The sequence below is a fragment of the Erinaceus europaeus genome, chromosome 5 (genome assembly GCF_950295315.1).
Source record: "Erinaceus europaeus chromosome 5, mEriEur2.1, whole genome shotgun sequence".
NCBI lineage: Eukaryota > Metazoa > Chordata > Mammalia > Eulipotyphla > Erinaceidae > Erinaceus > Erinaceus europaeus.
This window is the reverse complement of record NC_080166.1, coordinates 94213126-94228853: the sequence shown is the minus strand read 5'-3', so window position 1 is coordinate 94228853 and position 15728 is coordinate 94213126. Positions and strand designations below refer to the sequence as shown.

At 39.1% G+C, this 15728-nt stretch overlaps 1 protein-coding gene across 2 annotated transcripts in view; it reads right to left on the bottom strand.

The window, feature by feature from the left end:
- The window catches only part of CNTN1 (contactin 1), a 340636-nt gene extending 334824 nt beyond the window's left edge, over window positions 1-5812 (bottom strand). For both annotated transcript variants that reach the window (XM_007531154.3, XM_060191553.1), the window contains exon 1: window positions 5657-5812. The gene's annotated coding sequence lies outside the window, so the exon portion shown is untranslated. The remainder of the gene's footprint in view (window positions 1-5656) is intronic.
- Window positions 5813-15728: the final 9916 nt, after the last annotated feature.

The window sequence follows — 15728 nt, the reverse complement described above, 5'->3', positions numbered from 1 at the left end:
AAATCCCAACACCTATGGGCATCTAATCTTTGATAAGGGGGCCCAAAGTATTAAATGGAAAAAGGAGGCTCTCTTCAATAAATGGTGCTGGGAAAACTGGGTTGAAACATGCAGAAGAATGAAACTGAACCACTTTATCTCACCAGAAACAAAAATCAACTCCAAATGGATCAAAGACCTGGATGTCAGACCAGAAACAATCAAATACTTAGAGGAAAACATTGGTAAAACACTTTCCCATCTACACCTCAAGGACATCTTTGATGAATCAAACCCAATTGCAAGGAAGACCAAAGCAGAAACAAACCAATGGGACTACATCAAATTGAAAAGCTTCTGCACATCCAAAGAAACTATTAAACAAACAGAGAGACCCCACACAGAATGGGAGGAGATCTTCACATGCCAGACATCAGACAAGAAACTAATCACCAAAATATATAAAGAGCTCAGCAAACTTAGCACCAAAAAAGCAAATGACCCCATCCAAAAATTGGCAGAGGAAATGAACAAAACATTCACCACAGAGGAGATCCAAAAGGCTAACAAACATATGAAAAACTGCTCTAGGTCACTGATTGTCAGAGAAATGCAAATTAAGACAACACTAAGATACCACCTCACTCCTGTAAGAATGGCATACATCAAAAAGGACAGCAGCAACAAATGCTGGAGAGGATGTGGGGACAGAGCCCTTTTACATGCTGGTGGGAATGTAAATTGGTACAGCCTCTGTGGAGAGCAGTCTGGAAAACTCTCAGAAGGCTAGACATGGACCTTCCATATGACCCAATAATTCCTCTCCTTGGGTTATACCCCAAGGACTCCATAACACCCAACCAAAAAGAGGTGTGTACTCCTATGTTCATAGCAGCACAATTCATAATAGCTAAAACCTGGAAGCAACCCAGGTGCCGAACAACAGATGAATGGCTGAGAAAGCTGTGGTATATATACACAATGGAATACTATGCAGCTATCAAGAACAATGAACCCACCTTCTCTGACCCATCTTGGACAGAGCTAGAAGGAATTATGTTAAGTGAACTAAGTCAGAAAGATAAAGATGAGTATGGGATGATCCCACTCATCAACAGAAGCTGACTTAGAAGATCTGAAAGGGAAACTAAAAGCAAGACCTGATCAAATTGTAAGTAGGGCACCAAAGTAAAAACCCAGTGGTGAGGGGTAGACATGTAGCTTCCTGGGCCAGTGGGGGGGTGGGAGTGGGCGGGAGGGATGGGTCACAGTCCTTTGGTGGTGGGAATGGTGTTTATGTACATTCCTAGCAAAATGTAGACATATAAATCAGTAGTTAATTAATATGAGAGGGGGAAATCAATTGTATGTCTCAAAGTTTCTCAAAAGACAAACTGAATCTTTGTAATATATAGGCTACGTATTTGATATGTGGACTCTCTCAAAAGCCTAGACCAAGTAGATTAGAAGATTCCAATAGCACAGCTATATACAAGATACTGGGTACTGTACAGCAAACCATAACAAAGGGACTTTTCAAAGTTAACCCAATTAACAAATAATGTGATAATAATATTAACTATTGATTGTCTTTTTGAACCCTAAGACAGCAGGAACCTCACATCTTCACTATAGAGCCCCTACTTCCCCCAGTCCTGGCACCCTTGGATAGGGCCCACTTTCCCGTATGCATCTCCCAATCCAAACCAAATAATATTGCATCCGCCGATCACAACCTAACCAAAGCAACGATTGCCATCTCAACATGCTTCACCTCAGACTGTATCCAGAGACTTCTCGTGTGGAATGACAACCCTTCAGCTTCATTACTCGGGTGAGACCTTTCCTTTAATAGTACACTCTAATTTCATCTCAGGTAGTTCACTTTCTAACAAAGTCCCATAACCTAGACATACACCAGTTTCTGTGAGAGAGAGCTTATGTGCACACGTATCCATAAACTACTGCAAAATATATACCTGAAAGCAGGATTACACTAGAGTTTGCAGTGAGTACCTCCCTAACACTTCCTCTCCACTATTCCAAGCTTGGGATCCATGATTGCTCAACAAATTGTTTGGCTTCATATGTTAACTCTCTTTTCAATCACCAGGTTCCAGATGCCACCAGGATGCTGGCTAGGCTTCCCTGGATTGAAGACCCCACCAATGTGTCCTGGAGCTCAGCTTCCCCAGAGACACACCTTACTAGGGAAAGAGAGAGGCAGACTGGGAGTATGGACCGACCAGTCAACGCCCATGTTCAGCGGGGAAGCAATTACAGAAGCCAGACCTTCTACCTTCTGCAACCCTCAAGGACCCTGGGTCCATGCTCCCAGAGGGCTAGAGAATGGGAAGGCTATCATGGGTGGGGGTGGGTTATGGGGACTGGGTGGTGGGAATTGTGTGGAGTTGTACCCCTCCTACCTTATGCTTTTGTTCACTAATCCTTTCTTAAATAAAAAATTTAAAAAAAAAATTACTTGTTAGTTTACTGACATTCACTTATCTGAATAATGATTTATAAATATTATCACATGTAGGCTTCCTTCCAATGTCTGTGTTCTTAGAAAATAGGATAGGGATTTTGGAATGGTTTGTGGAGAAGGACTAGAAATGGAAGTGCAGAGAGAGAAATTTACTTCCAATGAAATGAACTTTCATGAATTCAAAGCAATTTATTTGAGAGCTCAAAGTAGTAAGAGAAGAAGACAAAAAAGAAAGCTTAGAAAAGTAAGATAAAGCTTGTAACATCAATTCTTTCAATTGAGTCTCTATTCAGTTTCAAGGGGCACAATAAACGAGAAAATACACAGAATCACCTGTACATGGTCTAAATGCCAGGTGGAGAATTGAAACAACCTCTGGAAATATATACAGCTCATATAACCCATTACTCCATGCAGAGAGGATAATGGCATCAAAGGGGCTTCCAAAAGCAGTTCCTAACACATAATTATAGCCCTCTATCAGTAAATAGGTTATATCTAAGGTGTTGTTGCTTCCATCTAAACAGTACTTTTTGATAATATTCCCTCAATAACAATCTTTGAGTCTTCTTAGAAATGAGATCAGTGTGGTGAAGGGTTCAAAAGCATATGTCATGCTCTTTTTCTGCTAAGTACTTTCAGTCTAATTAGAAGACAAATAAGAAATACAAATAAGGATATAAGCAATAAAATAAGACATAACACGGTTATATTTCCAAGTAAAAATTACCTCATAGACATTACAGAAAGGATTGATAACAGTCTTAGAAATGACAGAGCAAAAATGATGAATTTGAAAATGCATAAATTGATAGATGCCAACATATTGTTTAATTAATAATAGTTTAATTGATTAATGACTCACTATGTGTCCACCCTCTGGTGGAAAGTATACATATATTTATTAAATTCTCACAAACACCTTGGTGCCATTATTTTCCTTTTTAAAGACTAGGAAACTATGATTGTGAGAAGTCAATTAGTGCACCTCAAATCAGGTAGCAAAGAAGTTGCAAAGTCAAAATTAAAAATGCAATTCCCACTGCTTGGGATGGGCAACCTAGGTAGACTAAATCATTTACCTTTGAAATGACTTGACAAGGCGGAATTGTATTATAAAGTTTCTGGTGAAGTATGTTATTGATGATAGTAGTAATAATAATAGCCCTAGCTTGTATTGTTACTCATGTAGAAATTGATGGAATCTTGTTGCCAGGACAAAAAAATCATGAGAATTTCAAACATTTTGTTTGAGGAGAAAAGCTATGCAATATAATTTATAGTAGGTTGTTGGTCTATTAGTGTCAAAACAGTGGGTCTTAGGAAGGCTTAAAAAATTAATCTTGTGACCTCTCAACCTGTCTCATCTAAGAAATGGACAGGTTATCATCTGTATGAAATAATTCCAGGCAGTAGGGAAAATAATGCTCATATATCTATAAAAGAAAGTCCACATAGCAGAAATAAATATAATACACGACAGTAGGAGAGGTTTAAATATCTGACCCACAAGTACAATCTGTACAAAGGAAAACCAAAACTAACTTCAAAGGTTCGGAAGATCTCTTAATTCTCCATAATGTGAAGTGATGGATCATGTCCCTAGGTCCCCCAAATGTTTCTAACTATGAGGTACTATTCGGATAAATTCACTACTGAACAGCAAAGGTCCAGACACAAGCTAACCATCATGATCTGGAAAATTTAATAACCCAGATATATGTCTTTTGGTGTATGTATAAATACTGCAGATGGGTAATTTTCACACGTACAAAGTGAAGCTGAAAAAATGCTGGGAAATGGATGTAGACCAAATAACACTCTGAGGATGCATTCAAAATAATGTTTGGAAAGAGTTATCATCATATGCATTGCAGAAACATTATTCCATACAGCGTTTCTTTAGTCTGAGCAAATCTTCTCTGGCTTTCCTCCAAATGGAGATTTTGGTCCCCTTTTGCCCCTCCCACCCAGAGCTTCCAGATTGCTTCCCAAGGCCAAGGCAGCCTGCTCAGCAGCAGGCAGAAAGGGCTGGGTGTGCCTGAGCTATATATAGCTCCACCTTGGAGATGTGCACACACTCCCGCACAGACAAATGCTATGGCTGGATATTGGCAATGGCTAGATGGAAGGAGGCTGCAGCTCTCTCCTCTCCCTCTTTCCCATCGCCCCAATTTTTCAGTGATTTTTTTTTTTTTTAGTGCATAGTGTCATCAGCAGACAGTGGTGCAGTGTCTAATTTCTCTGCAATTCTGCTGCCTACTGCTTCCAGCAATCTGACTCCAGCAGGAACCGGCACCCAGCCAACACCTACTACCAGATGCGGTCACGCAGGCAGGCAGCCTGTAAGCCACTGGGAGCCCCTTAGGGCGCAATTACAGGACTCTGGGAATCCCAAAGGATCAACCCACCTTTAAAAATAAATAAATAAATAAATAAAATCGAGTAGGTGTTTCTCAACAGACATCCCCTTCGGGACCACCCTCCTCAGTATGCACCAGACAGGGCATGGGCCCGAGTCTTCTCAGGCGAGATGTGACTCATTAAAAAAATGTCCTTTGAGTTGCAAGAATCCTCCCATCCCCGCCCCCCCCCATTCCCAAAGGAAGCTGATTCTGAACCGAGGGGTGGGGTGGGAGGTGGCGGGGGGGGGGGGTGCAAGTCCCCTTCTCCCTTACTGCAACTTCCATATTTTTCCTACGTCCCCCGTCCCTCCACCACCCTTCCCCTGCACTACCCAACCCCCCGGGGATGGGGCAGAGTCTAGACGCAGGTCGCAAAGGAAAAAGCAAGCAGGTGGGGATAAAGCTTCCGTGAAAGGGAGAGCCATTCTCCCTCCCCTGCCGGGGCCACAAAGCACCCACTGGGCGAGTCAGGGGCGCCATGCAGCCACCTCCCGGAAGAAAGTTGGTAAGACCCAGGTGTGGGCTCCCCGCCCCCGGGCACTGCCGTCCAGCCCCGCCTGTTCCCGAGTACCTCATTCTGCACCACCCACCTCCCCAAACCAACCCAGACAGCCGCCACCCAGGTTCTTGCAGCCGCACTCCACAACCAGTGCTGAGGAAACCACCTGAGAACTGGGGTGACGAGGGCGGGGCGGGGCAGGGTGGGTGCAACAGGAGCAAGAAAGCATGCGTTCGGGTTCGGGGCTCCATCTGCAGAGAAGGACCAGCCCTGTCACCTACCTACCTGCTCCCTACTCTGGCTCGCCTCCGCGTCTCGGCAGGACCTGCGACTACAGGCCCCTGGCTTGCGCTGCCAACACCTGGGAACGCATCGCCCACCCGCGCCCCTGCTCGCTGCAGCGGAGCCCACCCGGCGACCTGACAGAAGCAGCCCGGCCTCTCCGAGCGGCTATTGGTGCCCCGTGGAAAATGAGGCAGGTTCAGCAGAGCAACTTTCCTCTCTGATTGGTCAGATAGGATATCACTCTCGTCTCGGGAACGGAGCTAGCAGCCAAATGAGGCAACCACTGAACCTAACTGCAAAGGGTCTCTTCAGACTCTGGAACCTGTGGAGACTGGACCAAGGACCCCTAATCTGAGGGAAACTGGTTTCACGACCTGTCAACTGAAACCCCAATAGGGAATGCGGACAGGCATAACCAGGCACCCTGCATTTCCTGGAGCTTCCCTGCAGGGACCATCTGTTCAGGGAGATGTGACAGGCTAAAATATCAGGAGCAATGCCCTGATAGAGAAGCATGAACTTGTGTTAGGAATGGAGTAAAAGCTAGATGCACATATTTATGTGGGAAAAAAATGACGAGTAAAAAAGTCATGGAGGTTTTACTCCCTTCAAATTCCCCTTTTGCCTAAATTTAAACGGGAGAGAGAAGAGAAATTGTTGAACCGCTTATTCTGTTAATGGTAGAAGCAATGTTTTAAATGGGGAAAAAACTGTATAATAACCTCTTCTGAAAAAAATAATAATAAAGGGGAAATATAAATGGGGCCAAAGAGATAGCATACTGTTTGTGCAAAAAGATTTTCATGTTTCAGGCTCCCTTACCAACATAAGACTCTGAAAATTAAATATATATATATATATGTATATATATGCATAAAGGTCTTGCCTGGGAAAATTTATCCAGTGGCAAAGATCTTGAAAATCAATACCACACTGAATAAAAACCAGCCTGTTCCCTTTCTAAGACCATATGGCTGGCATTCCTTTTGAGTCCAAACCCTGATTATGAAAACCTATATGAATCCAAACCTGCCTTTTAGGTAGAGAATGAAGGTAGAACAATTTTGTGCTCAGTCTTTTTATTTAACCAGGAATTGGTGGAATTCAAAGAAAATAATAGGAAGTTTACAAATGAAGTTGGGGGTGGGTTGTCTCATAAGCTACCTCTTTTCTACAAACAACTGTGAGCTTCATCTACCTTAATCAGGTAACTTTCTTAGTGTGTGTGTGTGTGTCTGTGTGTGTGTGTGTCTGTGTGTGTATGTGTGTGTGTGTGTATGTGTGTGTGTGTGTGTGTCTGTGTGTGTGTGTGTGTATCTGTGTAATTTATTACAAAGGACTATTAAAGAGAAAGGAAAGAGAGACAGAAAGGGACAGAGATAGAGACCAGGAACCTCAGACATTAAAATCTGATATTCTATCAATTAAGTCACTCTCAGCAAACTTAACCCTTGTAACAAACTCTGAGCACAAAACAAAGCTCTATCCTCAGAGCTTATGAAGGATGGGAGACAATGGACAACTGTTAGGATAACGATGTCATTGCTGGTCAATCTAAAGAGTAGGCTCTTATCACTATAACAACTATTGTTATTACTATTGGAACAGACTCTTCATAAAATGTTCTTTTCATGAAATTGAAAGAAATTCTTTAATGTATTTAAAGGTGGAAAAAGACACTAGGCATCACCTAGGGAAAATAATAAATGTGCCTTTTATACAGGGAACCCTCTCAACACTGAATAGGAATAAATAAAAAATGTAACGGAAAGTTTCAAAATCCCATTACTCATGTTGTTATGTAATATTCCAATTAGTATTGAACCTCTAGCCAGGCACTCACACCAAGTGCTCTATTGAATGGGACAAGTTATTCAAGATGTACTAGATTACTATACTGTGCTCCATCCTGTGCTAAGTGCTAGCCACTATATTTCATGGAACTTACTAAAAACAAACTCAAGAAGCAATAAAAATAGTAAAATATTGTAGTATGTAATATGTGTTTTCAACACTAACATCTTTTGATTCATACACATAGATTATTTGGAGTCACAATGAACTGTAGCAGACTGTTCTCAAGATCTTAGCAGTGAAGAGAAAGAGTATCAAGGAAAGAAAATGTGTTTTCAGGTAAAAATAGGAGTTAAATTTGAAATGAAAAAAGAATAATAAAGATACTTAAAAAGATATCTAAAGATATCTCTACTATTTGCATTCTTTCATTCCTTAACTCCTTCAACAGTAGTAACTATTGAAAATATAGGAAGGAATAAGATATGCAGCTTTGGTGGATAATTTACTTTGTGTATTTACTAACATAATTGTAGCTTCCTCTGTGTTTATGTATGAATACACACACACATCTTAGAAGCATACTATACTAATTTCTATCTGGTCAGCAGCTGCCTCATTTTTTTCACATAAAGTAAACTATCTCCTGGTTTTTGATTAGCACAAAAAGTAGAGCCTGCATATTTGTCTCTGAAATATTTTTATGGCTATTAATGTATTAGTAATATTGGATCATTTTACATCTTCCAAATCACTTTCTGATACAATCCAAGTCTTTATTAGTAAGTAAGAAAGTGAACTAATATTGTTTTCATTTCACACTTGAGGAAATTGAAATAACTAAAGAAATGTATTCCTTGAAAGCAAAGATACATTTTTTCAAAAGCTGTATATGTTCACTCAAGTTCTACCCATTTTTCTGTGATGTAGAAAGTCTTACATTATAATTTGTTCAAAGTCATTAATTAAGTTAAGCACATAGCTGAATCTGAAAAACAAATGTTCAGGACAGTTATGCATTGTATTTTCTTTTTAAAAAATATTTATTTATTCTCTTTTGTTGCCCTTGTTGTTTTATTGTTGTAGTTATTATTGTTGTCATCATTGTTGGATAGGAGAGAGAGAAATGGAGAGAGGAGGGGAAGACAGAGAGGGGGAGAGCAAGATAGACATCTGCAGTCCTCCTTCACTACTTGTAAATCGACTCCCCTGCAGGTGGGGAGCTGGGGGCTCAAACCAGGATTCTTCTGCTGGTCTTTGTGCTTCCTGCCACATGTGCTTAACCCACTGCTACCGCCGGACTCCCATGCATTATATTTTCTACCACAATGAACATTTTCTTTTTCTGCTATCTTCCAGCAGGATTCTTGCCCCTTTTACTCTCTAAACCATCCAGTCTTTAGAAGTTCTCAAAACTGACTCAGTGGTGTACTCAACTCCCAATATCTATAGGGATATGTGAAAATATGTCCCTTTAAATAGAAATTAAGCAGAGCATACTTGATTGCTGAGTCTCACTTTGCTTTTTTATGAAAATAACATTTTATTAAGAGTCTATTCCAATAGTAATAATAATAGTTGTTATACTGATAAGAGCCTACACTTTAAATAGTCTGGGTCCTGCCTTAGAATACTGGAATAAAAGTAATTGAGTCAGTGTGCATGTATATCTAGAAAAATTACAGAAAGGGGTGACCAGTCAAGAGGGTTCTCTAGAACATATTGTCCCTAAAGTGAGGAAGTAGAAAGCTACAGAAACATTAATTTAAATCCTCTTAATCTATCAGTGTAACCTACTTGTAAATCTTGTAGACCTATTTATAAATCTTTGGGGAAAAAATAGAAAAACTTTACCTTGTTCCCTGAGTGATTCTATCTCCCTAATCACTACAGATTTCTATAGCAGAATTGATTGAGCATTATTACATTACTAAACATCTCTTGGCCTTATGACTGAATTCTCCTGCCATCCCCTCCTTCTCCCATCCTACTTTGGTCCTCATTCTTGCAACATTCCAATTTTCTCCAACCAGTGATTAAATCTCAATGAGAGGAAAAGAAACTATAACAGTGCAGCTTCCCACAGCATGTATTCTTTTTCTTTCTCCTCTGCTCCACCCACCATTTCCTCACTCTGAAGCTTCCCAGGAGGGCAGTTGTTAAGAGCCTCTTATAGCAAGGAAGCAGAGAATCAAGAAAAAGGAGACTTTTGGATGAAAATTTCAGGCTCGACTTAATAGAAATTGAATAGAGACAATCTATGCCCAGTAGTTTGAACAGACACATGCTAAACCCAGCTTGAAACATCTCAAGATCACATCATAAGTCTACTAACCTAGCTTTTACATAGTGGAGTCGAAATGCCTGCAAAGGGAAGCACTGTGAACACACACACACACACACACACACACACAAGCACGCACGCACACACACACAGCAGTGGCAGCAAGTGCTAGAAAAATAGTTTTCAAATACTGAACACTGGAAATTCAGTCAGCAGTAGCAGTTGGCTACTTACTCAAATTGCAGTCTTTTTACAGATTATGAATAAGATTAGATTTCCTTTGGACTTATCTGGCAAGTTTATCAACAAAGCAATGTCTGTTCTATTGTAGGTCACACAGATTCCATTAGTTCACAATAGAGTTCTCTTTTTCTTTCTATTATCGTACCACTTGTAATATAAATCAACATACAAGAAAAAGACACATTATTTTGTTGTTGTTTAGTCATTATGTCCCCCAAGTTCTTCAAGTTTTTTCAACTCTTAGAACTCATGTAGAGGAACCAGTACTCAATTCACTTTTTAAAATTTTATTAGTGACTTAATATTGATTTACAAAATATAAGATAGTAGGGATATAATTCTTCACCATTCCCACCACCAAAGTTCTGTACAGTAGTTCTCTCAAGGTTGCAGATATGGGTTGATTATTATTTCCATAACTATCTACATATATATATATATAAATATATATATATATGTATATATATATATATATATAGAGAGAGAGAGAGAGAGAGAGAGAGAGTTTGCCCAGTTTTTTCCTATGGTCCTGCCTTCTCTTCCTTGCGAAGTCACACTTGCAACCTATTACTACTTTCAGCTTCCTTTCTTTTTCTCTTCTTTGGGTCCAGATGGAGTTGGACTACAAAAGAGGACAGCTATGTGTGTGCACAATGAACACAACCACACACATATGCACACAGAGTAAACCAATATTTCTGATATATAAAAAAAAGAAAACAGTACTAAGGAACTAAACATACATATCCAAAAAGATTTGTGTATAGCAATATTCATAGCAGCACAATTTGTAATAGCCAAAAACTGGAAGTAACCCAGGTGTCCAACAACAGATGAATGTCTAAGTAACTTGTGGTGGTGAATTCACCTTCTTTACCCCATCTTGGATGGAGCTTAAAGATATGTTAAGTGAGATAAGTCAGAAACAAAAGGATGAATATGAGATGATCTCACTCATAGACAAAAGTTAAAGAACAAAATCAGAAGGGAGGACACTAAGCAGAACTTGGACCGGAGTTGGTGTACTGCACCAAAGTAAAAAATTCTGGACTTAGGGGGGAGGGTTTGGGTCCTGGAGCATGATGGCAGAGGAGACCTACTGGGGGCTGTATCGTTACATAGAAATGTTATACATGTACAACTATTGTACTTAAATGACTGTTGACTGTAAACCATTAATCCTCCAATAAAGAAATAATTAATAAATAAAATTTAAAAACAACAAAAAATTCTTGGCTAATTAAATCCAACAATATGTTTAAAAGAATTATATACTGTGGCCAAGGGGCTATGTCAACCATTGTCATAAAATAAAAACCACAGGACCTAGTGGGGGTTGTATTGTTATATGGAAAACTGAGAAATATTATGCATGTACAAACTATTGTATTTACTGGCAACTGTAAAACATTAATCCCCCAATAAAGGAAAAATGTTAAAAAGAAAGAAAGAAAGAGAGAAGGAAAGGAAAGAAAATGAAGAGAAAGAGAGAAAGAGACCTGCAGAGGTAGAGAAAGGTTCTGTCACAAGAGACAGGTAAAAGGAAGTTGGGGGGCAGGGCTGAGAGCTGTGGGGGGAGATCAAAAAATAATAAATAAAAACCACATGGTCCTATCAAAAGATGCTGAAAAGGCACACTAACAGAAGTCAACAAATTGTAAAACATAATTTAAAAAATAATAGCAACATAATACAAATTAATAAATGTTATGATAAACCTTCATATTTAGTGGTGGAAACTAAAAGATCAGCAGTAAAACACGCTATCCCTCATTATTAAATTTCAGTGTTGTTTTAAAAAGGCTCTAGGGGGAGTCCGGCAGTAGCGCAGCGGCTTAGTGCACGTGGTGCAAAGCGCAAGGACGGGCGTAAGGATCCCGGTTCGAGTACCCAGCTCCCCACCTGCATGGGAGTCGCTTCACAGGCAGTGAAGCAGGTCTGCAGGTGTCAAAAAAAAAACAACAACATTAAAAGTCTCTAGGAAAAACAACCAGATACTAAAAATATATAAAAAGCATCTAAACTGGAAAATCAAAGAAAAAGTATTACTACTTAATTACTACTTACACATAATTTGATAATAGATGTGGAAAGCCCAAACTCACCACAAAACACCTGAAATTCTACATGTATTAAGGTAGTAATCTACAAAATAAATACATAAAATGTAACGAGATTATGAATTGTATTTGCAAAGAGTGAATTAAATGAAAGATAAATCAAACAATTACATTTAAATTGCATCAAAATTAACATTTATTCAAAGGATATTAAGACACTAATTCAAAAGGAAACTTGCACCCTTAAGTACATAAAAGCATTATTTATGATAACAAAAACATGGAATCAGTCTGAGTACCCATAGAGACACAAATGGATAAAGAATCTGTAGTACCCCACCAAGGAAAGACAGAAACAGGTTGGGGGTATGGAGTGACCTACTAAAGTCTATGTCCAGTGGAGAAGTGGCTACAGAAGCCAGACTTTCCACCTTCTGTACCCCATAAATAATTTTGGTCCTTACTCCCAGAGGGATAAAGAATAGGGAAGCTTCTAATGCAGGGTATGGGACATGGAACTCTGGTAATGGTAGCAGTATGGAATTATACCCCTGTTATCTTACACTCTTGTTAATCATTATTAAATCATTAATGGAATTTTTTTTAATCTGTAAAAAAAAAAAAAAGAAAAACCACTAGTATAGCTACAGCCCCTTTGAAATATAACTAAAATACGCCTACTAGCTACCTACAAAATGGAGGACCCCCTCCCCCCAACACTTCATCTGCACTATTTCACCGTAAGTCCATGATTGCTCAACAATTTGTTTGCTTTCGTATGTTGACTCTCTTTTCAGCCACCAGGTTCCAGATGCTAGCAGGATGCGACCAGACTTCCCTGGACAGACAACACCACCAATGTGCCTTGGAGCTCCACTTTCCCAGAGCCCTTCCCCACTAGGGAAAGAGAGAGATAGGCTGGGACTATGGATCAACCTGTCAATGCCCATGTTCAGCAGGGAAGCAATTACAGAAGCCAGACCTTCCACATTCTGCGTCCCACAATGATCTTGGGTCCATACTCCCAGAGGGTCAAATACTAGGAAAGCTATCGGGGGAGGGGATGGGATATGGAGGTCTGGTGATGGGAATTGTGCAAAGTTGTACCCCTCTTATCTTACAGTTTTGTCAATGTTTCCTTTTTATAAATAAAACATTTAAGAAAAAAGAATCTGTAGTATATATACTCAATAGGACACTATTAAGATGTTTAAAAATTTGAAGTAATGTCTTTGTGACAACTGAATGAATCTTGAAGTGACTATTTTAAATGATATGTCAAGAACTGAAAGACAACTACTGTTGGATGGTTTCACTCTTCATTGGAATAAAAATAACTAATGCACTTACCTACAGGGGTGAAGTAGTGCTTTAGGTCTATCTCTATCACTATCTCCCACTTCTTTCTCAATTTCTCTCTGTCTTCTTATGAAAATAAACAAAAATAAAAGATAAAACAATCTATAAAATAAATGCCCATTCATTAGAAAAGAAAATAATACACTGGTAAAACACAGCAAAAAAGCCCTTCAATTTTGAACATATGTGTTTACTTTACCAGAAGGTGAATGGGGAAGGGAGATTGACTAGAAAGGCTCACTGTAATGGTGTGATGACAGGAGTTTGAGTGGTAATGCTTATACACTCAGAGCTATGAAGCTATACTCCTGGTATGTACAGAATGATAAACCAACTAAAAGTAGGGTTTTGTTAAATCTTTTAAAACTATTTTATTTGAGAGAGAGGGAGATGAAGAGATAAAGATACAGAGAAAGAACAGAGCTCTGTTTTGCTTTGACTGATGGTGATGCTGGGTATTGAACCTGGGACATTGGAGCCTCAGGTATGAAAGTCTTTTGCATAACCATTAAGCTATCTCCCCAACCAAAAATATAGGGTTTTTAAAAAGTCATTGAATAAAAACCTTATTTATATAAATGTACCTAGACTGACCCCCATTTACCATTATAAACATGTGTTCCTTCTTGGATTGTTTATATACAACTAAACACTTTGAGGGGCTGTGTTATTCAAACTGCAGTTCTAAAGTCACAAATGAACACCAAAGAGTTAAAAAAAAAAAGTTACAATACTGGAGCTGCAAAACTCAGACTGTCCTTTGGTTGCTGTAAATTAACCAAACTTCCATGGTTTTGGTAATAGAAACTAGATTGACCGCAACACTATTCCTTAACTTAATGTGGTAACCTTCAGTAAACAATGTTTTTGCACTTGAACTACCTTCCTGAAAACATTTCGATTTCTATTACCATGTTACCTTCTCAGAGAATCTGTTCCAGATCATTGTATGTAAAACCAGGAATTCAGAGGTGAGGGAGATGATGTTATGCAAAAGACTAATGCCAGAGGCTCAGAAATTCCAGGTTTAATTCACTGAACTGCCTGCCATAAGCCATGATTGAGCAGTGCTCAGGGAAGGGATGAAGGGAGAAAGGGAGGAATGGTAGAAGAGACAGAGAGAGAGAGAAACAATGTGAAATGGAATGGAGGAAGGAGGGAGAGAGGGGAAAGAAAGAAGGAAGGAAGGAAGGGAGGAAGGAAGGAAGGAAGGAAGGAAGGAAGGAAGGAAGGAAGGAAAAAAAATTGGTGGGTTGGTGAAATAGCTCTTGGATAAAGTGTTGCTTTGCCATTCATGTGACCTGGGTTCAAGCCCAGTCCCACTGCACTGAAGGAAGCATCAGTGTGGGGATGTGGTCTTGATCTCTCTCTCTCTCTGCATCTCTCTCTCTTTCTAAAAATAAATAGGTATCTAGATAGACTAATGGTAGATAGATGATAGATAGATAGATAGATAGATAGATAGATAGATAGATAGATAGATAGATAGACAGATAGATGATAGATAGGAAGGAGGGACAGGACTCAGAAAGGGGTAGTGGAGATCCACTGTTGGTGAAGAGAGATGACAAGCTGGTGAAGGTGTAGTGTGCTGTCATGGGGAGATATGAAACTGTGAACCAAAAGCAACAGACTTGTGAATCACTATTTTCCTAGTAATGTGGTTTTTAAAATAAATAAGATATGGTGTGTAGGAATACTGAAATCCCCCTCACACCGAACATTCTCATATCCTTTTCCTACATTATGATCCTCACTTTCATCAATTGCAACACTATACATTTCTGTGTTCATTTGGCTTATTGCATGTTTTTAGAATATACTTAATTTCTTTCTTCTCTAGAAATTCTAGAAGGAGAAAAATATGATTCTTTGGCTCGATGTTGTGTTATAATTTAATTAAATGAATTCTGTGGGGGTGTAATAGGTAGTCAATATACTTTTGTCTGTGAGAAAGGATGAAAGTACTAGAAACTTAAACAAAATAGAGCACTTTGAATGTTATCTTTTCTTTTTTTCTTTTTTATTTTTGACTTTGTATTCACATCTGTTGTTCTCTCAATCTGGAAAGTTTTCCTTCCAATTTTCCACTCAGTTTTCAAACATATGCACTGTTGTTTGTCCTCAAAAACTATGTTATTTATTTTGTGAAACTCAATATTTCCTCTCATACCACTATACACAGGTACATCACCTTAAATAACTATACTCTTTAAAAAATTGTTAGTGATTTAATATGAATTTATAAGATTGTAAGATAAAAGGGGTATAATTTCATATGGTTTCCACCACCAGAGTTCTGTATCCCATCTCCTCCACTGGAAACTTCTCT